Source organism: Pongo abelii, chromosome 3 (assembly GCF_028885655.2).
Source record: "Pongo abelii isolate AG06213 chromosome 3, NHGRI_mPonAbe1-v2.0_pri, whole genome shotgun sequence".
Classification (NCBI taxonomy): domain Eukaryota; kingdom Metazoa; phylum Chordata; class Mammalia; order Primates; family Hominidae; genus Pongo; species Pongo abelii.
The window spans coordinates 25,897,285-25,919,745 of record NC_071988.2 but is presented as its reverse complement, the minus strand read 5'-3'; the positions used below and the strand labels follow the sequence as shown (position 1 = coordinate 25,919,745).

General features: G+C 41.5%; 1 protein-coding gene across 6 annotated transcripts in view; it reads right to left on the bottom strand.

Moving 5' to 3' along the window:
- Nucleotides 1-15,240: 15,240 nt before the first annotated feature.
- Nucleotides 15,241-22,461, bottom strand: part of TBC1D19 (TBC1 domain family member 19) — a 211,270-nt gene continuing 204,049 nt past the window's right edge. For all 6 annotated transcript variants that reach the window (XM_063723344.1, XM_063723346.1, XM_063723347.1 and 3 more), the window contains one exon: nucleotides 15,241-15,396. The gene's annotated coding sequence lies outside the window, so the exon portion shown is untranslated. The remainder of the gene's footprint in view (nucleotides 15,397-22,461) is intronic.

Below are 22,461 nucleotides of genomic sequence, written 5' to 3'. Positions count from 1 at the left end.
TCATCCTATTTGAAACATAAATATATTATTACATCTGTTCAGGATTCTCTATTTTCTTTTTAAATGTTTACTTTTATTTTCATTATTTTTGAGGCAGTCTTGCTCTGTTGCCCAGGCTGGAGTGCAGTGGTGTAGTCATCACTCACTGCAGCCTTGGTCTCCTAGGCTCAGGCGATCATCCTGCCTCAGCCTCCCAAAGTGCTGACATTACAGCCATGAACCACCACTCCTGGGTAGGATTCTCTATTTTTTCCCATTGAGTCTTTTGTCTATCCTTCAACTTAATAGAAATATGAGCAAAGAACATGAATAGTTTTTGGGAAAAAAAATACACATTATTCTTAAAAGATACCCTCACTCCTGATAAGAAGTACAGATGAAAACTATGCTAAGATATCATTTTTCACCTCTTATATCAGCAGTAATCCAAAAGTTTAGTGACACACTGTGCTGATGAGTTTTGGGTGAACACATTCTTACACATTGCCGGTAAGAGCCTAAGCCCTGGGCAATTTGGCCAAATTTCAAATGCATATTCCCAGCAGCTCTACTTTTGGAAGCTTATTCTATATATATTTTTTCATTAAGGAAAAAAGTACATATTTTGGAACATTGCTTTTCGTAACAAAATGTTAGAAACCATGTCCTAGGGGACTCGTCAAATTATAGTATATTCATACGATGGAGACATGAGACTGCTGTATAATAAAGGACAAGAAAGCTCTTTTTGTACTACAAATACCTTAGAGGCATATTAAGCAGAAGCAAGATTCAATGTGTACAGTGTTAACCTTTGTGTAAAAAACAATGGAAAAAAGATTTTTGTGCTCATATCTGCTTGTCTATGTATAAAGAAATTCTGGAGGGATACATATGGTGGGGGGTAAGATGGAACTGGGCAGATGTGGGACAAAGAAGAAAAATATTCACTGTATGTTTCTGTAACTTAATTTTAATTTTATATTAAAAATTTACCTATTTTCTCTTAGGTATCCTAGGCATTGACTTTTCCACATAACTTCCAAGACAATTTTATTCAGTTTTCACCTTCCCAACACTATTGGCATTACAAGAATAATCACATCAAACTTATATCTGAATTTTGAGAGGATCAAGTTTTAAATGACAGTCATCCCTCTGTGCCCAGGACTTCCTCAGGTACTCAGACTTTTCTAGAGAAGAGCCATCTTGGTGGAGGAGAACAAACAGCACCAATCATCCTGTAATCATTGACTCAATTCATTCAAACATTTTTTGAGCACCTGCTATGAGCCAGGGGATACAATGGTGAACAAAACAGGCAAAAAGGTCCCTCACAGAGCTTATGTTAGAGTGAAGGCAGATAGAGAGTAAGTGAATAAATAAGTTAAATCATGGTGCATTAAATGGTGATCAACATAAGGAAAAAATGAATCAGGGAATTGTAATAGTAGCTACCACAAGTTGGAGTAGGGGGATGCCATTTTAAATAAGGTGATCAGGAAAGGGCTCCCTGGAAAGTGATATTTAAGCCAGGAGAAGGTGAGGGAGCAGAGCCTGTGCAGAGCCGGGAGGAGCATTCGCAGGACGAGGAAATCTGGGCAAGGGCAAGCTTGCGTGTGTGAAGGCAGTAAGAAGTCCAGCGCGGCTGAGCTGGAACGAGCAAGGTGAGTCCAGGTAAGTGAGGCCTTGAGGACCAGCATATGGAGTTTGGCATTTTCCTGAGGTGGAAACCACTGTAAGTTTCTGAACAGAGGCATGGCATGATCTGACTTACAGATTGAAAGGATCACTCTGGCTGGTAGCTGGAGAACAGCCTAAAGTGGCAAAGGCAGAAGCCAGGAGACCGGTTGGGAGCTCAACATAGTAATCTTGATAAGAGATGGTGAATGACGGCAACTTGGGCCAGGGTCGCACCAGGGAACATTCTGGATATATTTGGAATGCAAAGCCAAGATAATTTTCTGACTGATTGGCTGATTTTTTATTTTTGCAGTTATATTTAATTAATTGGCTGTTTTTTTCTTTTACTACTGAATTACAGAACTTTAAAAAAATTTTCTATGGCCTAGAATTATTTAAGTAGCATTTTAACTATCTGTTTGTAAAAGTTAAAACTCGACTATGACACCATCTGGTATTACTGTCTGTTGCAATGTTAGTTTTAAAGTCACCTTTTCCATATTCTCTATGGTAATTAATGTTTTTTAAAAAATTTCCCAGTTCTTTTCTGATTAATTTTGATATTTTGTACATTGTTTAAAAGATCATACTTTTTTGTTTTCACTTTGTATCGATTTATGACTTTTAATTTCTTCTGTAACATGGTTGTATCTCCTTTTTTATTTTTAAACTTACATGTTTTTACCCTCTTTTACCCTTGATGAAGTTCATTTAATCTATTTATCTTTTCAAATAGTTTATTTTCATTTATTCTTTCATTATTTTTATTGGTTTATATTTCAGTAATGTTAGATTTTGTCTCACTAATTTCACCTTATAATTTCTCCTGGCTTATTTTCTTACTTTTAAAAAATTTAATTTCAAGTTTGAAAGAATTAATGAAATAAACCTCAAAATATAAATAACAGCAATTCTTGGCTAAAATAAGAATTTTTTTTCTTTAAAAGTAAATTGGGATTAGTAGGATAGAACAGATATCAATATTTCTTTTTGCTCCTGTAATATGCATCTTCCTTGTTTTTGGCAACTGAACATCAATTTCCTTTTGGGAAATTGTTCTCCTTCATCCTCAGTCTACGTGATGCCACCTCCAAGCTCCGAGTACAGGCCTGTGTCTCAGGACTAGCTAATCAGGGTTCTGTATCTGTTCAGCCAATGGTCACATGACCCAAGATGGACCAATCAAATCTCTTCCCAGCGTTTGCTAGAACTATTGGAAAGATGGTCCCTCTGTTCTTCAGAGGTTTCAAGCACTAAGAAGTAAGTTGATACGGAACTGTCAGAGGCTGTCTTTGTTGCCATTAGAACCAGTCTGAGAATGAAGTCTGAGAATAAAGCCAACATAGAACAGGAGAGAAAGAGATGGATTCTTTTTTTTTGAGACGAAGTCTCACTCTGTCTCCCAGGCTGGAGTGCAGTGGTGCGATCTCTGCTCACTGCAACCTCCACTTCCCGGTTTCAAGCGATTCTCCCACCTCAGCCTCCTGAGTAGCTGGGATTACAGGCACTTGTCACCATGCCCGGCTAATTTTTGTACTTTTAGTACAGGCGGAGTTTCCATGTTGGCCAGGCTGGTCTCGAACTCCTGACATCAAGTGATCTGCCCGCCTTGGCCTCCCAAAGTGCTGAGATTACAGGCGTGAGCCACTGTGCCCAGCCAGAGATGGATTCTTAATGACATCAACTGTACCATTGGTTGTCATGTCTGGAGCTGATTTGATCCCTTTGAACATTCTAGTTATGTGGGCAAATAAACTCCCACTTTTGTTTAGTGAGTTTGAATTTGGTTTCTATCACACACCATAGGATGAATTTTGACTGACACAGACCACCTGGTTCCATTTGCCATGAGAAGCGAGTCTCCTGGCCGAGAGGGACTAGTCACCCCAGACATTTCAGGTCGCACCTCTTTGGCTTTCCCAGCTGCATCCCTCACTTTTCCTGACTTCCTCCTTCTTGGAAGTGCCCATCCCTTGGCCTCTTCAGCACTGCAACTTCCACATTACTTGGTTGTCCAAGTCTTCTGGTTGTCTGTTAGATGTTGGTATTGTTTTAAGAATATCCGGGGGGAAAAAGTAACTTTTAATTAAAAGCTGGATGCAGTTTGAACTTTTGACTCGGGAGAAAGGCAGAATTGCTTAATTTTTTGGTTACAGAACCACATCCTTAATAGGCCCATTTTCCTGGAAAAACAGGAAGGCTGCAAAGAGCCCAGCCTGGCCAGGGTAGAGGAAGGAGGACAGGAAGGAGCTGTGCTCAGGAGCAGAGGCCTGGAAGGCCTGGCTGGAAACCAGCTTCTCAGACTAGTGTATGCATAGCCTTTGCAGTACTGCAGGGAAATAGGACAAATGCAGTATGTTTCTTCTGGGGGATCCATTTTACTCAAGGACTTGGAGACAATAGAGTACTTATAAATTAAAACAGATATTCTTCAGAATAAAAGGAAAAATTCACGTGCATCTTTAAGACTTCAAAGAAATTGTATGCTTACGCAGGTTGCTTCAGCCAATGCATCCCAGATGTTCTGGTGATATACAATTAAGATATAATTCTCCCACCTTAAGGCCTTTTCCTGACCCCATATTCGTCTCCAGCTGGGCCTGTTTCATCAGATTCCTTTATAGCAAAACTCATTCAAAAAGTGGTGTCTAAATTTGCCATCGCCATTTCTTCTCATCCTATTCTTTCTTGAATCCACCCGATCAGTCTTTTGCTCCGATTTCACTTCTGTTAAGTCCCTAGTAGTTTCCACGTTGCCAAATCCAATGCTCACTTATCTGCCCTCAGCTCACTGTTCAGCAGCAGAAACTGACAGAATGTATAAACCTCTTCTTTTTTTTTTAATAATAAGTATGGTTTATTCATATACTGGAATATTATACAACAATGGAAATGAACTAATTACGTTACACACAACAACCAGGATAAAAAAAAGAGTTTATTCTTAACCTAGAAAAAAAAAAAGAATGTATAAACCTCTTCTGGAATACTCTTCTTTGGCTTCCAGGACCCTACATTCTGCTAGGTCTTGTCTCACAGTGGTCACCCCTTTTCAGCCTCCTTTGCTGGTTCTTCTGAATTCCCAGACCACTTAGTATGAGGGTCCCCTCTGATGGCTGCTCTGTCTACCCACATGCTCTGATCTGTGATCTTAGTCAGTCTCACAGCTTTAAATGCCATCTATAGGCTGACAACTTCCAAATTGATAGCCCCAGCCTGGACCTTTCCCCTGATCCAGCTGCATACCTGACATCCCCACTTGGATGTCTAATATGCATCTCAGACTTAATACACTCAAAAAGGAAACTCATCTTCCCTCAGTAAAACTGCTCCTGTCCCAGTTCATTAAATGGCAGCTCTATCTTATCTATTGTTAGGCTTCAAGCCATGAGTCTTTATTGATTCTTCTTTTACTCTTACACCCTACAATCAGTCAGAAAATTGTCTTGGCTTTATGTTCCAAATATATCCAGAACTTTCCCTGGTGCGACCCTGGCCCAAGTCGCCGTCATCCATCATCTCTTGCCAAGATTACTGTGTTGGGCTCCCGACTGGTCTCCTGACTTCTGCCTTTGCCATTTCAGGCTGTTGTCCAGCTACCAGGCAGAGTGATCCTTTCAATCCAGAAGTCAGATCATGCCACGCCTCTGCTCAGAACCCTTTAGTGGCTTCCACTTCAGGGAAAAGCCAGCTGGTCCTCAAGGCCTCACTGAGCTGGACTCTCCTTGCTCATTCACAGGTCAGCTCTGTGAGGGACCTTTTTGCCTATTTTGTTCACCATTGTATCCCCTGGCTCATAGCAAGTGCTCAAAAAATGTTTGAATGAAGTGAATCAATGATTGCAGGATGAATGGTGCCGTTTATTCTCCTCCACCACGGTGGCCCTTCTCTAGAAAAGTCTGAGGTTCTCTGTGAGAGGCAGTCAAGGGCCATGCAGGGTTTGGAGCAGGGAAGAGATTGGTGACAAAGAGTTTTAGAGCAGTTGTTCTGGGGATAGTGTGGAGAATGGATTTGGGAGTGCACAGAGAGGATGCAGAGAAAACTAGGAGCAGGTTGACCAGTAGGAGGTCACTGTAGTTGTCAAGAAAAGAGCTAAAGATGACCTTGGAGTTTAAGGGACACCCGACATTTCGAACAGGCTCTACCCACAGGCAGACTCAGTTACCATAAATAAATGTCAGTATCACCTTATCATTTCCCATAGAAGTAAATTATTTTAATAATTATTTGAATAGAAAAGTGAAAATATTTTTGCATAAAACCCCATTTGGCTGAAAAAAAATGTTTAAGCTGTCTGTCTCATTTAGACTATATCTCTTCGAGGAAAGTGTTAGATTTTTGTTTTTCTTCAAGAAACATAGGAAAGTACTAATAAATGGCTCAACATATTTTTCTGTAATGCCATCTCTTGCCTCCAGAATGCAAACTTTACAGCTGTACAGTAAAATTTAATATTATCTTGGTGATAATCTAAGAAATAAAACTCTGTGGCCAACTGCCTTTGCAACCCTTAAACATAATTCTGTCTCTCTTTCTCTCAATATCTATCTATTTATGCATCCATCCATCCATTATGGTAATATCAATCATGGTTACAGCTCATCAGGTATGTTCCAGACACTGTTCTAGTTCCAGTCACATATGTGACTTCATTTAACTCTTATAACAACCTATGAGGCAGGTTGACTGCTGTAAAAAACTCACCCTAACTTCTCAGTATCTTAACACAATAAAATTTATTTTTACTCAAGTAACAGTTCAGCGGAGGTGTTTGGAAGGCAGCCTTCCACATGGTGATTGAGAGGCCAAGGCTCCTCTTATCTGATGGCACCATCATCCCCCAGGGCCTCAGAGTCCTCTGAAGTAACTTCAGCCAGCAGATGGAATAAGAGGGAGTACGGAGGATCAGCCAGAAAGTTTTGTTTATCATAAATTGAGAAGGTACAAGTGCAGTTTTGTTACATGGATATGTTGCCTAGTGGAGTCTGGGTGTTTAGTGTACCCATCACCTGAATAGTTTACATTGTACTCATTAAGTAATTTCTCATTCCTCACCCTCCTTCCACCCTCTCACCCTTCCAAGTCTCCAATGTCTACTATTTCACGCTGTATGTCTATACATTATTCAGCTCCCTTTTGTAAATGAGAACATGCAACATTTGAATTTTTGATTCTGGGTTATTTCACTTAAGATAATGGCCTCTAATTCCACCCATGTTTTTGCAAAAGACATGGTTTCATTATTTTTTATGGCTGCATAGTATTCCATGGTATGTATACTCCACATTTTCTTCGTCCAGCCATCCATTGATGAACACTTTGACTCATGACTTTCTTATGGTGCATAGTTCTGTGATAAACAAATCTTTTTGGTAAAATGATTTCTTTTGCCTTGGGTAGATACCCAGTAGTGAGATTACTGGATCAAATGGTAGATCTATTTTTCATTCCTTGAGACGTCTCCATACTGTTTTCCATGAGGTTATACTAATTTACATTCTCATCAACAGTGTTTAAGCATTTCCATTTCTCTGCATCCTCGCTAACATTTGCTATATTTGACTTTTTAATAATAGCCATTCTGACTGGTGTAAGATGATATCTCACTGTGGTTTTCATTTGCCTTTCTCTTATGATTAGTGATGTTGAAAATTTTCAAATGCTTCTTGGCCATTTGTTTTGTCTTCTTTTGAAAAATGTCTGTTCATGTCCTTTGCCCAACCCAGAAAATTTTTATGGGCCAGATCTGGAAGTGACACATCATCCTCTCCCCACATTCTATTGGCTAGAGACTTTAATCACACAGCAAGTCTAACGGCAAGGGAGGCTGGGCTGGAAAGAGCAGTCTGGCTGCCTGGCCAGGAATTGGTTTTAATTGGCACTTATCAATCTCTGCCAAAGGCCAAGTACTCAATTACACATGGGAACACCAAGGTAAGAAACTTGCTCAAAGTTAAATTAGCAATAAATGATGGAGCTAAGATTCAAACCCAAGCTATTAGTCTTCAAACTGTGGGTTCCTTACATTACAACTATGTTGAAGATACACTAAGGTCAATTTGAGGTGACAACTACTCATCCACATAAATGAAAAAAGGGAAAAAAAAAGGTAACAATGACTTCCAGCACCCCCAGGGTGCTCCCATTTACTTGCTTACTCTCAATCTGCTGTTTCCCCTGAAATGTTCAGCCAAGAAGGCCAGTAGCTCAGCGACTCCCACCCTAAGTGCTTGAGAATTTGAGAGGCAGCTTCAGGGATCCTCCAACTGCAAATACTTGTCTCTAGAGCATGTTGTCCTCTGAACAGGAACCAACTTGATAGGTGGGTAGGGTCATGGGGTGGGAGCAGGCTAATTGGAAGGAGGGGAGGGGCTGGTGGCACAAAGGTTTTCAAAGTGGTCCTTCTTGACACATTTAATTTCTGTCTAGGGGGCTATGTTCAGAATGTCACAGCAGATCGCTTATTGTAGGTTCTCTCATGGGGCCAGGGCATCAGAAAGGGGCCTAATGACTTTGCTTTCTCTCCTTCTCTGTTATCCACTGGTGGTGTGGCTTTGAACAAATCACTGAATCATGCTCTGTGGGCAAAATGAGGAGTTTAGGTGTCACAATATAGAGAGGATCTTAGAACCAAGAGTATCTGATTAAAACTATGTGCCCTCTTTGCACAAAATGCACATACCCACCTAATTTTGCAGTTTACAAACTTCCTGATGAGTATCCAGGAACCTCCCATTAAGAAGAGGTGGATTCTAGGCACTTTTCAGCTGTAATGCTCTTGCTTTCCAAAAGCAAAACAGAACTGCTCCCCTTGACTCTGCTGCCTCCTATGGAAGGAAAGCTTCCAGGCACCCTCTTGGTTCCTGTCTCAGCCTCCCTGTGTGGTTTGCTTGGTGGTAAAGCACAGCCCCTCCCCTGAACCCAGGGCCCCTGGGATCCCATAGTCACCTGGAACCATGCCCTGAAAATCAGCTGGCAGCCGGCCTTCTCTGCAGAGGCTTGTGAAAGGGTGACTCACAGCAGATCGCTCCTCTGACTCACAGGTAGCATTTATTTGACAAAGGAGGTTTAAGGGGACTTGCTTCCCTTTGTATCATCTAATCTTTAAAAATCACTTGCTTCTTAACTGTCAGCCGAGAGTTTCTGTAGGCAGCAGTCTTTCAGCTGCTCCCTGGGGAGGGAGGAGAGTGCTGGCTGCCAGAGTCCTGCAGCTGTCCTGGGCACAGGAAGTCCACAGCTTCTTGTAAAAGGTAAGGGGAACTATAAATACTGTAAGAAGCCAGGAGCTTCCAAGTTCAAAGGAAGTCCGGATGTTGTCAAGGTCAGGCTTAGAGGAAAGGGGGTCCAGAGGGAACGTTCCTACTTCCTTCTGAACCTTCAGTAACCTCCACGAATCTCCAGGGAAAAGCCAAATCTCATGACTTGACATGAAAAGCATGTCAAGTCCTCTACACTCAGGCTTCAATCTGCCTTTCCAGCCCCACAAACTTGTGGCTCTGGGAGCCCCCTCAGTGACACCAGATGCAACTCTAGCTTTTCCAGGCACACACTCTCAGTGCTGCCCTTTCGTCAGAGACCGCCCTTTTCCTCTTTTCCATCCATCTCCATCAAGTCCTTTCTTCAGGCCTGGCTCTAATCCCATGTCCACCTGGAAACTTTTCTAGATCATTACTCATATTAATAAACCTAGTTTCAGACAGGCGCTGTGGCTCACGCCTGTAATCCCAGCATTTTGGGAGGCTGAGGTGGGTGGATTGCCTGAGCTCAGGAGTTTGAGACCACCCTGGGCAACATGGTGAAACCCTGTCTCTATTAAAATACAAAAAATACAAAAAATTAGCCGGGTTTGGAGGCACGTGCCTGTAGTCCCAGCTACTTGGGAGGCTGAGGCATGAGAACGCTTGAGCTCGGTATGCAGGGGTTGCAGTGAGCCAAGATTGCACCACTGCACACCAGCTTGGGCTACAGAGTAAGATTCCATCTCAAAAAACAAAACAAAAAAAACTAGTTCCTCTTTATTGTGTGTCTACCACATGCCAGGTGCTTCACAAGCCTTATCACATTCAATTTTCTCAACAAACTTGCAAGGCAAGTATTATCACTCCTATTTTATAAGTGAGGCGATTGTGTTTGAAAGGGTTAATTAAATCTCCTGAGGTCATGTAGCTAGTAAATGGCAGAACAGCAACTCTTGTCTAATTGACTTCAAAGATACTGTGTAATGCTGCTGCACTCATGTACCCACCCACCCATTCATCATCCAGCCATTCAGCCCCATCTGGCTGCCATCCTTCCATCCTTCCACCCATCCATCCATCCATCCATCCCTCCATCCATCCATCCATTCACTCACCCACCCACCTGTTCATGCTACCATCCTTTCAACTGGCCATCTACCCATTTACTTGCCCGTCCCCAAAAACCTACATGCAGCAAGACAGCTCTCTCCCACCTTCAAAGTCCTGTGACACTCAGTGTTTGCAGCACCACCCCCCGATGTTGGCCCAGTGAAATACTTCTCCTTTTCTAGTTTAGGCACTGCCTCAGCCTCCCGAGTAGCTGGGACTATAGGCACTGGCCACTATGCCCGGCTAATTTTTTGTATTTTTAGTAGAGACGGGGTTTCACCGTGTTGGCCAGGATGGTCTCGATCTCCTGACCTCGTGATCTGCCTGCCTCGGCCTTCCAAAGGGCCGGGATTACAGGTGTGAGCCACCGTGCCCGGCTGGTACTACTTCTTTAACTAGACTGGAAACTCTAAGAACTGGGATCTGGTGTCCTTCACAAAGCCTAGCCCAGCACTTTGGCGACATTGAATGCTCACTGACAACTGGCTAATGACTGAGCACTCACCCTGCTTTTATGGGCAGCCACGAGCAAGAGGCAAGGTGGCTAGGCTTAAAAGAGGCCATTCAAGAAATGTCAGCAGGTGAAGGATCTTTTGCCAAAGTCCTGAGCCAGTGCCTCCTGGAACCCAAAGAAACCCCAATTTCAAACTCTTTCAAAACCTTTTGACAGGGACACACTGCTGTCAAGAAAATCCTGTAATGAGCATGGAGCTTTAGCCTTGAGATTGTAATCACAGGAAATTAGTGTTCAGTTTCCTAAGAAACCATTATTCCTTTTCTTTCCATTCTGCCTGCCTACCCCTGTGTATTACAATGGAAGCCTCTGGTGAGTGGAATACAAATCCAAAATACTCTTCAATAGCAGCCAAAGTGGTATTTGTAAAAAGTTCCTAAAGACCCCAGTGCTATGTGGCACAAAGAAAAGGAATGATAAAAGCAGCAGTTGTCTGAACCTGAATCTGTTCCTGTTCACATATATGAACAGACAAGCAGTTGTATTTACGGTCATCTCTACACACACACACACACACAGTGTATGTCTGTGTGTGCATGCAATGCTGTGGTCCCCACCCACACACCTGCCCAACCAGATTGAGTTCTCCTTTTTCTAGTCCTGCTCACACTTTCTGCATTATTTTTGCCACACTGTACTATGATCTTTTGTTTACCTGAATACTTCCTCCACTAGACGGAGAACTTCTTGAGAGGAATAACTATGTCATCATCATCGTCATCATTGTCATTGTAGTAATAGTTAACATATGTCACTGCTAACTATTGACATGGTTATCTTTTCTATGTACATTGTTGGACTTCATCCTGCCAAAACAACACTGTGCTCTTACAGTTCTTGGGTGCCATTTTGTTCTCTGAAGTCCTTTGCATATTTCAGCAAGGTCTATCTTACTTTTATTTAATTTTTTAAAAGTTTTATTTTAAAAAGAAAAAGAAGCAACTATTTGGGAGAAATGTTAGGCTATCCCTACTTTTTCCCTTTATTGAATTTGTCATCCTAGAGACACTTTTGAATTGGATTGTAAAAACTACCAATGCCATGTCAAAATAATAGCTAGAGTGGGTCTAATACCCACTCTAATACCTAATCTAATACCTAGATCTGAAATGGCTTCTAACATTTCAAATGGCTATGTGATTTTGGGCCAGTCACCACACCACTCTGAGCCTCAGTTTTAACTCATATGAAGTGGTTTCTTTTGGTGGATATTGGGAGAACTAGGGAGGACCTAGGCCCAATGTTTACTTAGCATGGCGTGTGGCACCAATAATAAACAGTAATAAATTGTGGTTATTGTTACCATTATTTTCATGGTCAACATTCACCCTTTGATACTGGAGAGTAATATAAGCTAGGATTTAGTATGAATGTACGTCATGGCAGTTTTTAATTATCTAAAAATTATTAGCCAGTGCTCCCCAAGGCAGATAACTACTTTTCTTCTCATAAATTCAGAAAGTACTTAGTATCAGAACATGAACCTGCTCTCCAAGAGATGTAAGGATACTCAAACATGTTGTCAATGGAGGCCTTAGGAGCTTTGTAGGCGGAGGAAAGCAGAAGTAGACAGCCTTGGAAATGTCTCTTTGGTATGTCAACAGTGAGAAGAAACTGTGAGAAGATTTGGGAATGTCCATAATAAAGGTTTCTGATGGGCAACTGGGTGGATTGCCCAGCGTTTCACCAGCCCAGCATACACTGGTAGCCTGAAGAAGCAAGGTGATGATGAGGCTAGCCATAGCCTAAGATCTCAGGTTGGGCTCCAGGGCTCCTGCCAAGTGCCTTGGGCAGTCACAAGATGGCTATTGGCCTGAAAGATAAGAGGCTGACACAATAATTTTTAATCTCTCACTGCCTTCTCGATACTGGACTTATGGAACAAAGAGATGGTAGTAAAGACCCAGTCTCCAAGATTCTTTACTAGGAGACCCACTTGGAAGAAGCCCAGGGGAATCTCCTGGGATTCTGGGTAACCCTTGCTCTAATGCTGTCAGTCACCATAGCCTTTGTCTTAGTCTGCACAGTTTCTCTACCCCTACCTTAGTGTGAACAAGTTCATTCAGGTTGTTTTGTATGCCTGGGAAGGATGAAGAAGTTTTTTTGTATGCCTGGGAAGGGTGAAAAACTGGAGAGGCAATTTGAAGCCAAAGCCATTGAGTGGCCAAAAATTTCAACAAGATTAGTACACAGGGCTCCCAGGAGGATGGAGGATAAATTCAACTCTGACCTGGTTCCCTGGTGACCAATAAAGAAACTTGAAGGGGGAGTTCTGGATATGGCAACCACCAGAGGCACCTCTGGACCATTCCCAATGTTTTGAATTTAGAGAACATACTTGGGTGCTGCTCATAATTTCCCTAAGATGCATGGTGGCCTAAGATGCATGGTTGCCAGGCATTGTAGGGGAAGTACGAGCAGCACATGTTTCTCCAAATGCAAAACCATGAAGAGCATTTCTTCTCAACTGATTCATCCCCACACCCATCCTCCTGTCTTATATCCCCCCCATCTAGCTATTATTTTGACACTGTATTGCCAATCTTTACACTTCAGTTCAAAAAGCATACCCCCTTTATTTCTCAGAGATGACAAGTTCTTTTGCACAAAAGTGGAAAAATAGGATTGGCTAATATTTCTACCAAATAGCTTTTTTTTTTTTAAATGTGCTTTTTATCTTGGAATAAGACATTCCAAATTGTTCTGATTATTCTGTTCAAAATGTTTGAACGCTCAAAACGTTTTTCAGGAGACCTTCAATCTGAAACCAAACATTTTTCCCTCATTCATTTCAATAGGTGTTTGTCTAACACATGGCAAGTCATTGTCAGTGATAAGCATTTAGAATTAATCACTCCTGTTCATGTCCTTCGCCCACTTTTTGATGGAGTTGTTTGTTTTTTTCTTGTAAATTTGTTGGAGTTCATTGTAGATTCTGGATATTAGCCCTTTGTCAGATGAGTAGGTTGCGAAAATTTTCTCCCATTTTGTAGGTTGCCTGTTCACTCTGATGGTAGTTTCTTTTGCTGTGCAGAAGCTCCTTAGTTTAATTAGATCCCATTTGTCAATTTTGGCTTTTGTTGCCATTGCTTTTGGTGTTTTAGACATGAAGTCCTTGCCCATCCCTATGTCCTGAATGGTAATGCCTAGGTTTTCTTCTAGGGTTTTTATGGTTTTAGGTCTAACATTTAAGTCTTTAATCCATCTTGAATTGATTTTTGTATAAGGTGTAAGGAAGGGATCCAGTTTCAGCTTTCTACATATGGCTAGCCAGTTTTCCCAGCACCATTTATTAAATAGGGAATCCTTTCCCCATTTCTTGTACAGACACTTCTCAAAAGAAGACATTTATGCAGCCAAAAAACACATGAAAAAATGCTCACCATCACTGGCCATCAGAGAAATGCAAATCAAAACCACAATGAGATACCATCTCACACCAGTTAGAATGGCAATCATTAAAAAGTCAGGAAACAACAGGTGCTGGAGAGGATGTGGAGAAATAGGAACACTTTTACAATGTTGGTGGGACTGTAAACTAGTTCAACCCTTGTGGAAGTCAGTGTGGCGATTCCTCAGGGATCTAGAACTAGAAATTCCATTCGACCCAGCCATCCCATTACTGGGTATATACCCAAAGGACTATAAATCATGCTGCTATGAAGACACATGCACACGTATGTTTATTGCAGCATTATTCACAATAGCAAAGACTTGGAACCAACCCAAATGTCCAACAATGATAGACTGGATTAAGAAAATGTGGCACATATACACCATGGAATACTATGCAGCCATAAAAAATGATGAGTTCACGTCCTTTGTAGGGACATGGATGAAATTGGAAATCATCATTCTCAGTAAACTATCGCAAGAACAAAAAACCAAACACCGCATATTCTCACTCATAGGTGGGAATTGAACAATGAGAACACATGGACACAGGAAGGGGAACATCACACTCTGGGGACTGTTGTGGGGTGGGGGGAGGGGGGAGGGATAGCATTGGGAGATATACCTAATGCTAGATGACGAGTTGGTGGGTGCAGCGCACCAGCATGGCACATGTATACATATGTAACTTACCTGCACATTGCGCACATGTACCATAAAACCTAAAGTATAATAATAATAATAATAATAATAATAAAAGAAAAAAAAAAAGAAAAAAGAAAAAAAGAAAAAAAAAAAAAAAAAAAGACTTAATCACTCCTTATGCCTTTAATTAAATCTTCAAGTTGGAAACTACAAGATACTTTATTCAAAATACCCAGAGAAAACATGAGCAGGCTTCATTTCTTGTTGTAACAATGCCAGTTTTCCATAATCTGACCTTCACGTGACACCAGAGGACCAGAACCTTTCTTCAAAGCACTGTATGTATTTTTATAACCTAGATGCTCAAGATGACGACAGAGGATTATCTTCGGTTATTAAAGATGTTGGAACATTCTTTATTACAGATGGAAAAAATAGCCCCGCGGTTAGTTATGATCCATGCTTGAAGCTGATTTGAGTTTTCTTTTGTTGTCACAAGGTGTGGACTCCAACTGTGGATTGTACAGGATTATAAGTACCTATGTTCTTTAGGAACAATATTTAAAAGCAGATTAGATACATGACTCACACATTCTGCAGTCGTATTTTGCAGTAAATTGAGAGTCATGTTTGATCATAAAAAATTCAAATATACTTACAAAGAGAAAACAATCTGTATTCTCTTTCCTGAGCAAGCTGTTTTTTTTTTTTTCTCAAGGAAAACTTTTGGATATATCACTTTTGGGATATATAGTGTGCTCTATTTTCTTATTGCACACTCTTTTGTTTTATAAAAAAAGTCAATGTTGTTTTTAATCCATACATCCTTTTCTTCTAGAATATGAATAAATAAATGATTAGTTACAAGAAACATTGGCATAGCCACAAGATGCCAATGTCAAAAGCAATCTAGTTTGACAGTAAAGCTTTTGGTTTAAGCTTTGTCTCTTAAGCACAGAAAGTACAATGCTAAATTTAAGAGAAAGACACAAAACTACATGTAATTAAGAGTCTAATTCCAGTTTTGACGTTTGGCTGCTGACAACTTTCAAGCCCCGCGACTGCCCTTTCCTTTTGGTTCCACATCTGGACAAGCTGATAAGAAAACCCCAGTGCACCAGTGAGAAGTTCAAACCATGCAGTGTCCAGTCTGTGTGCAGGAGCCCTCCACTCAGCCCCACACTCTAACTGTGATAAAAACTCCAAGCTAGTCTCCTTTCCCTGCTTTCTCAAGCCATTTATGGACTTTCTTGGGATCCTACTCTGCTCTTTCTAGAAAGCCTCATTATGCAAGAAACCTTTCCATACCCTCTTGAGATGTATGTGTGACATCATCAGTTTTGACATCTGAACCAAATTTTGGGTTGGGGGGAGTCCATCCTGCCTCTGCAGGGTGATAAAAACAGCAGAGTGTGATTTCATTAAAACATCTTAAATATAGATACATATCAACCATCACACATGTGAGCAGGAAGAAAAGCCACAAAGAAATATACCAAAACATTCACAGTGATTATCTGGGCAGTAGGATATGTGTGCTTGCTTTCCTCTTCATGTTTCTCTGTATTTTCTAAAATTTCTGCTATAAAGGTATATTTTTTATAAGCAGAAATCAATGCAACATGGAAGTGAGTAAAAAATGTTCTGCCTTAAGAGAAAAGAATTAAAATGCTCAAATCATTTTTATTAGTTTTTAAACATTTGCCTAATCCTGAATTACAAATACAAAAAAAAATCAACCTTGATGATCTATTCTTCCTCTCTCTTAAAAAGAAAATAAAGGAAACCTAAGTAGAAGTTAAGTTTCACTTTTTAGTAAAGTTGTAATCTAATCTTTGAAACTATCTGGATGTAAGTCAGCATGGGAAAACATATTTCTGCTAAAAATACCATTATCCTCAGGACTTAAAGGCTGAACCAAACTCATTTCAACCTAGAACCACTTAAAATGTTAATTAAAAAGGTATTAACATCAGCATCCTGCATGTGGCCAATCTTGCAGATTTTTACCCTAGGAACAGTAGGTCCTGTTCTGTAAATTTCCTTTTAGATAGATGGGGGTGGCGAAAAGAGAGAAACTATATAGGCCAGACACACATGACCTCCCAGTGGAAGAGGTTTTATTTCCCCCATCTTAGAAGTGAGAGAACTGACATCCAAGGTCACATCACTAGGAAGTTGCAGAGAACCAGGTAACCTGACTTGAGAGCCTCACTTTGTTACCCAGCTCCCCTTACCTCTAGAGAACCCCAATTCAACCTGATTTAAAGGGGCTCCACAAATAATGATTTGATAAGAGCAACGGTCCTCAAACTTGGACTTGCACCAGAATCACCTAGAGAGCTGGTGAGACACAGAATTCTGTATCCCAGCACCAGAGATTCTGATTCAGTAGGTCTGGGATGGTGTCTGACAATTATTTCTAACAGGTTCCCAGGTGTTGCTGATGCTGCTTCCCAGGGACCACTCTGGACTTTCCAAGGCACATAGTTCAAGACCTGGATCCTAGAGGCCCTAAGTATTTATGTAATTTATTTGATGCTTAAGGCTGCCGGAGGGCCTGTGTAGCCGCTGAGCCTTCCTGTCTCATAGATGGTAAATCTCCACACATCAGGAACTTCCCTCCAGAGGTGCTAGGCTTCCTCCACTGTCCTCTATTGGCTAGTCAGCTGCCCCTTAGGTGAAGTTTTACTAGGCCAATGACTCACTTCAGGGCCAGGAAATGTCTTCTCTCGTTTCAGCCCTAAAAAGCCTACATAGAAATAGCACTCTCAAGGGAGGTGCTACAAGGCTGGGGCAAGTGAAGAGAGGAACTTAAGTCTACTCAGACCAGTTGCAGGAGACCAGAGGCCTGTCCCAAGGGCTGACACAGATTGCACTGTGGGTACTTGGCTACTTGCTAGCCGGGACACTGGCCTTGGGCAGTTTGTTGCGCCACCTCATCTGGGAAATGAAGTTTTTCCTTGGCTGTCCTTTGGGAAACAATGAGGATTAATTATCGTCTGATGCTATTAGTAGGGAGGAGAAACCTGCTCAATCTCTGAGCCACATTGCCTCTTTCAGTTCCCAGAGTAGCTTTCCCTAAATGGTTGGAAACTGTAAGGAAATTAAAGAGTCTCAAGAATCTGGGTGAAAAGTGTTATTCCACAGGGTAAAAAGGTTATGTTCTGATGACCAGTTTTATCTGGCATGTGGTAAGATGCCTTGTTAACTAGAGCTTAGGAAAATGTCATTGAATAAGCCCCAAATAAATGTGGGACGATCCTAATTTAGAAACAGATTTTAAGAATCCTCTACTTGGCTGCCTTTATGTTGAATATCCTAAGGTCTCAGTTTTTCCCTTCCCTTTCTGTTCTTTCCTGTCAAACCTAGACAAAGTGAATTAGTTTGCTCTTCTGTAGAGGTTAACTTTTGGCCCAGTGGAATTCTGGGTAAGTGTTTCGCCATCTCAGAAATGGTCAGCTAAGGCTGTTGGGGATTCCTTAGCCCTGGCACGTCCAGAGGGAAGCCCTTACCTAGCTACACCAGCAAGATTTCCCACTCTGCCACAGGCCAGGGGATGAGTCAAAACTTTGGGATACAGCCAAACCCAGCGTGGACCTGCCACCACACTCGACAAGTCCCACACAACCTGCTGATGACAGTTGCTTGGGTCTTGCCAAGGGAAAAATATGTAAATTATAAGCTGGAGTGAGAATAGTTCATGTTCAGTCCTGCCAAGCTATCAGACCACATATTGCGTATCATGAATGGATCTGTGATGAAAAACAAATCAAGTTCCATCATGCCATATCTCTTAGGCACTCATCCCCAGGGCCCTTCTTATTCTGCTGGCTTAAGCTCCTCTGTGTTATGGCCTGAGATTTTGCAGTTTTGACTTAGTCCAAAACCCAAGTAAGCACCTAGCAGACCAAGCGAGCGCCCCAAGTGCTGCTGGGAAGCCTGGAGACAGGAACCCAGGGAAAAGAAAGAGAAGGACCCGGGGAAAGAAAGGTAGACAGATGGTGAAGGCACAGGCAATGAGAAAAAAGTATGTGTTTGCAAGAACTCTTGCCTTGGGGCTGCAAGCAGCAGCCTGATCCCAACTGTCTGGCACACCTAGGTGGGTCTGCCCAGCACCAGGTGTGAAGTAACCTGGAGAGTCTGGTAAGAGCCTGCAGCACCTCCACCCCTTCTCCCGGAGTTCTTTTTTGCTCTCAGGTGGAGTTAGAAGGCCAGGGCTGTACCTTAGAGAAGCTTTCCTTGATTAGATGCTATTTGTATTTATTGACATTGTTGAAGGAGGCTTCCGGTAGTTTCATTTAACTCCAGAAACTCTTAGGAGCAGCAGAAACTACCATTCAAGAACTTGTTAGAAATGAAGAATCTCAGGCCCCACACTAGATCTACTGAATCAGCATGTGAAGATGAGAAGCTCCCAGTATTCTTAGGAACATGAAAGACTAACCGTACTGTTTTAAGACCTAGCTCCCAAACATGGCTATACTTTGGATCACTTTGGGAGATTTAACATACGCTATGCTCCATCCCCAGATATTCAGATTTGATTTAATTGACAGGGGTTGTGGCTTGGGTATCAGGAATTAAAAATTATTCCAAGGGATATCAGTATGCCATAAAATTTGAGAATTATAGCCTAAAATACCTTTAGATTTTTCTCTAGACCAGTGTTTCTTAAATTGTAATGGAGATTGAAATAACCTGGAGATCTTATAAAAATTCAGAATCTCATTCAGTAGGACTGGAGCAACTGAGATTCTTCAGTTCTAATGGGGTTTCTGGTAATGCCAATGATGCCGGTCCAAAGGCTAGATTTTGAGAAGCAAGACTGTAAGGCATATGAGAGTGACCATCTGAAGGAAAGGCAGTGAAATAAACTCAGAAAGGACCCAGGCGGCAGGGTAATATGGAAAAAAGACCTAAAGATTCATGGTTGAGCAGACCTCGGTTCTGGTTCTTCCCCTACCACCTGTGGAATCTTGAACAAATTACATAATCTTTCCTTTCCTTTTTCCTTTCCTTCTTCCCTTCCCCCTTCCCTCCCCTTCTCTTTCCTTTCTTTCTTTTTTTTGAGATGGAGTCTCACTCTGTTGCCCAGGCTGGAGTGCAGTGGCACGATCTTGGCTCACTGCAAGTTCTGCCTCCCAGGTTCACGCCATTCTCCTGCCTCAGCCTCCCAAGTAGCTGGGACTACAGGTGCCCGCCACCATGCCCGGCTAATTTTTTCTATTTTTTAGTAGAGACGGGGTTTCACTGTGTTAGCCAGGATGGTCTTGAACTCCTGACCTTGTGATCCACCCGCCTCGGCCTCCCAAAGTGCTGGGATTACAGGCGTGAGCCACTGCGTCCAGCCTCTTTCCTTTCCTTCCCTCTCTCTCTCCCTCCACACCCCACCATCTCTCCCTCCCCTCCTCCCCTCCCCTTCTTTTTTTCTTACACGGCCCTGCTCTGTTGCCCAGGTTGAGACACAACTGCATCCTCAGCCTCATGGGTTCAAGCAATCCCCCCATCTCAGCCTCCTCAGTAGCTTGGACCACTGGCATGTACCACCACGCCCTGTTAATTTTTTGTAGAGACAGAGTCTCATTATGTTTCCCAGGCTAGTCTTGAACTCCTGGGCTCCAGCGATCCTGCACCTTGGCCTTCAAGAGTTCTGGGATTACAGGCATGAGCCACCAAGTCCGGACAAAAAATCTTTCTGATTATCAGTGTCCTCAATTTAAAAATGGGGGTAAGAGGCCAAGAGCAGTGGTTCAGACCTGTAATCCCAGCACTTTGGGAGGCCGAGCCTGGTAGATCACTTGAGGCCAGGAGTTAGAGACCAGACTGGCCAACATTGCAAAACCCTGTCTCTATTAAAAAGTACAAAAATTAGCCAGTTGTGGTGGTACACGCCTGTAATCCCAGCAATTCCAGCTACTCTGGAGGCTGAGGCATAAGAATCGCTTGAATCCAGGAGGCGGAGGTTACAGTGAGCCAAGATTGCGCCACTGCACTCCAGCCTGAGGGACAGAGAGAGACTCTGTCTAAACAAACAAACAAACAAACAAAACCAAAACCAAACAAACAGGCAGAGCGCGGAGGCTCACACCTGTAACTCCAGCACTTTGGGAGGCCAAAGTGGGCAGATCACCTCAGGTCAGGAGTTCGAGACCAACCTGACCAATACGATGAAACCCCGTCTCTACTAAAAATACAAAAATTAGTTGGGCATGGTGGTGGGCGCCTGTAACCCCAGCTACTCAGGAGGCTGAGACAGGAGAATTGCTTGAACCCATGAGGCAGAGGCTGCAGTGAGCCAAGATTGCACCATTGCACTCCAGCCTGGGCAAAAAGAGTGAAACTCCGTAAAAAAAAAAAAAAAAAAAAAAAGAGAGAGAGAGAGATGCCTAATAGAGCTATGTAAAGATATAAAGTGGCCTGTGCCAGCGTTTCCTGTAGAATAACACCAAAACAAGGAAATAAAATAAATTCTACAACCATAGCTCTACAAGCTATAATTCAACAAAACGTTCTTGAAATAAAAAAAATTGAAATTACATATTGAAAGAGCACACAATGAACTTCAAAATATGAACACAAAACAACAAACAGAAAGATATATTTTAGTTATTACTTGGCTTAAAGAAAAGGAAAAAAAATCCTTACAAAATCTAGGCAAAAACTGCAAGTGATTTATAAGGGAAAGAAAATTAGATGACCATCTAATTTTAAGCCAGAGAAAAATAGAATAACATATTTAAGATACACAAGGAAAGAAAATGTGAGCCAAGCATTTTACATGTAACTAAACTTACTTTCAAGAAAAAGAGTACATACAAGCTGTTATCAACATATAAACTTAAGAGATTATTTTCTCCCATGAGCCCTTCTTGAGGTATCTAAATAGAAAACAAGCTTCAGACAACCAAAATGACTAGGATGACATTGACATAAGTACTGATGGTGGGTATTCAATATAATTACTTGTAGAACTAAGACTAAGGGGTTAAATGGACTAGGATATAGTCTGCTCTGGCTATATGCTCTGACAATGTAGACATAGTGCAAAAATGGGAAAAACATGTAATACAGACATTTACAAACTCTTCTGTTGGGGTGAGTTTTGTTATCTTAAGACTATTATACGTGAATTGTTGGATAAAGCAAATGAATGATTATAGATATTTTATCCCATCACCTCTTGTATTCTTGAAAACTATTATTAGTATGCAGAAAAAAATTATATATATATATGAAAGCTTAAGTAAAAATACAAAGTCTGTATTTGAATTTGAAATTACCTCTGAGCACCTGAAAAGGCCTAATAACAATGACCAACCTACTAGCAATGATTAGCCCTAACGATCAGATTGTGGCCTTAAAATATTGTTTACTACTAAAAGATACCATGACTTCTTCGAGAATTGACTAATTTCAGGTTTTGGGTAGAAAGTGTATAAGATAAACTTGGAACATCTTGTCATACCTGATGGCAAGTAAGCTTTCAATGATGACTAGAGTCATGACAAAAAAAACTTTACTCCTTGAAATGGCTGTCACTGACTAAAGATGGGAAACCTTGAATCTCAATAAGGATAAAAACTGCATGGGAATGAAACCCATAACATATCATGTTTAACTACATAAGTTCACAATGATATTAAAAAAAAACTGACCACCTCTGAAGAATAATAAGATACCAACTCATTGCCTTGAAAACTGACAAATAAAGGGCTTTCCCTTTATTTGTCAGGATCAAGCAAATCCTGGCTTTCCTGTATGTATTTGTCTTAGTCCATGTTGTTCTGCTATAACAGGATACCTGAGACTGGGTAATTTATAAAGAACAGAAAGTTATAGTTCTGGAGGCTGGGAAATCCAATATCAAGGTGTTGCCATTTGGAGAGGGCCTTTTGG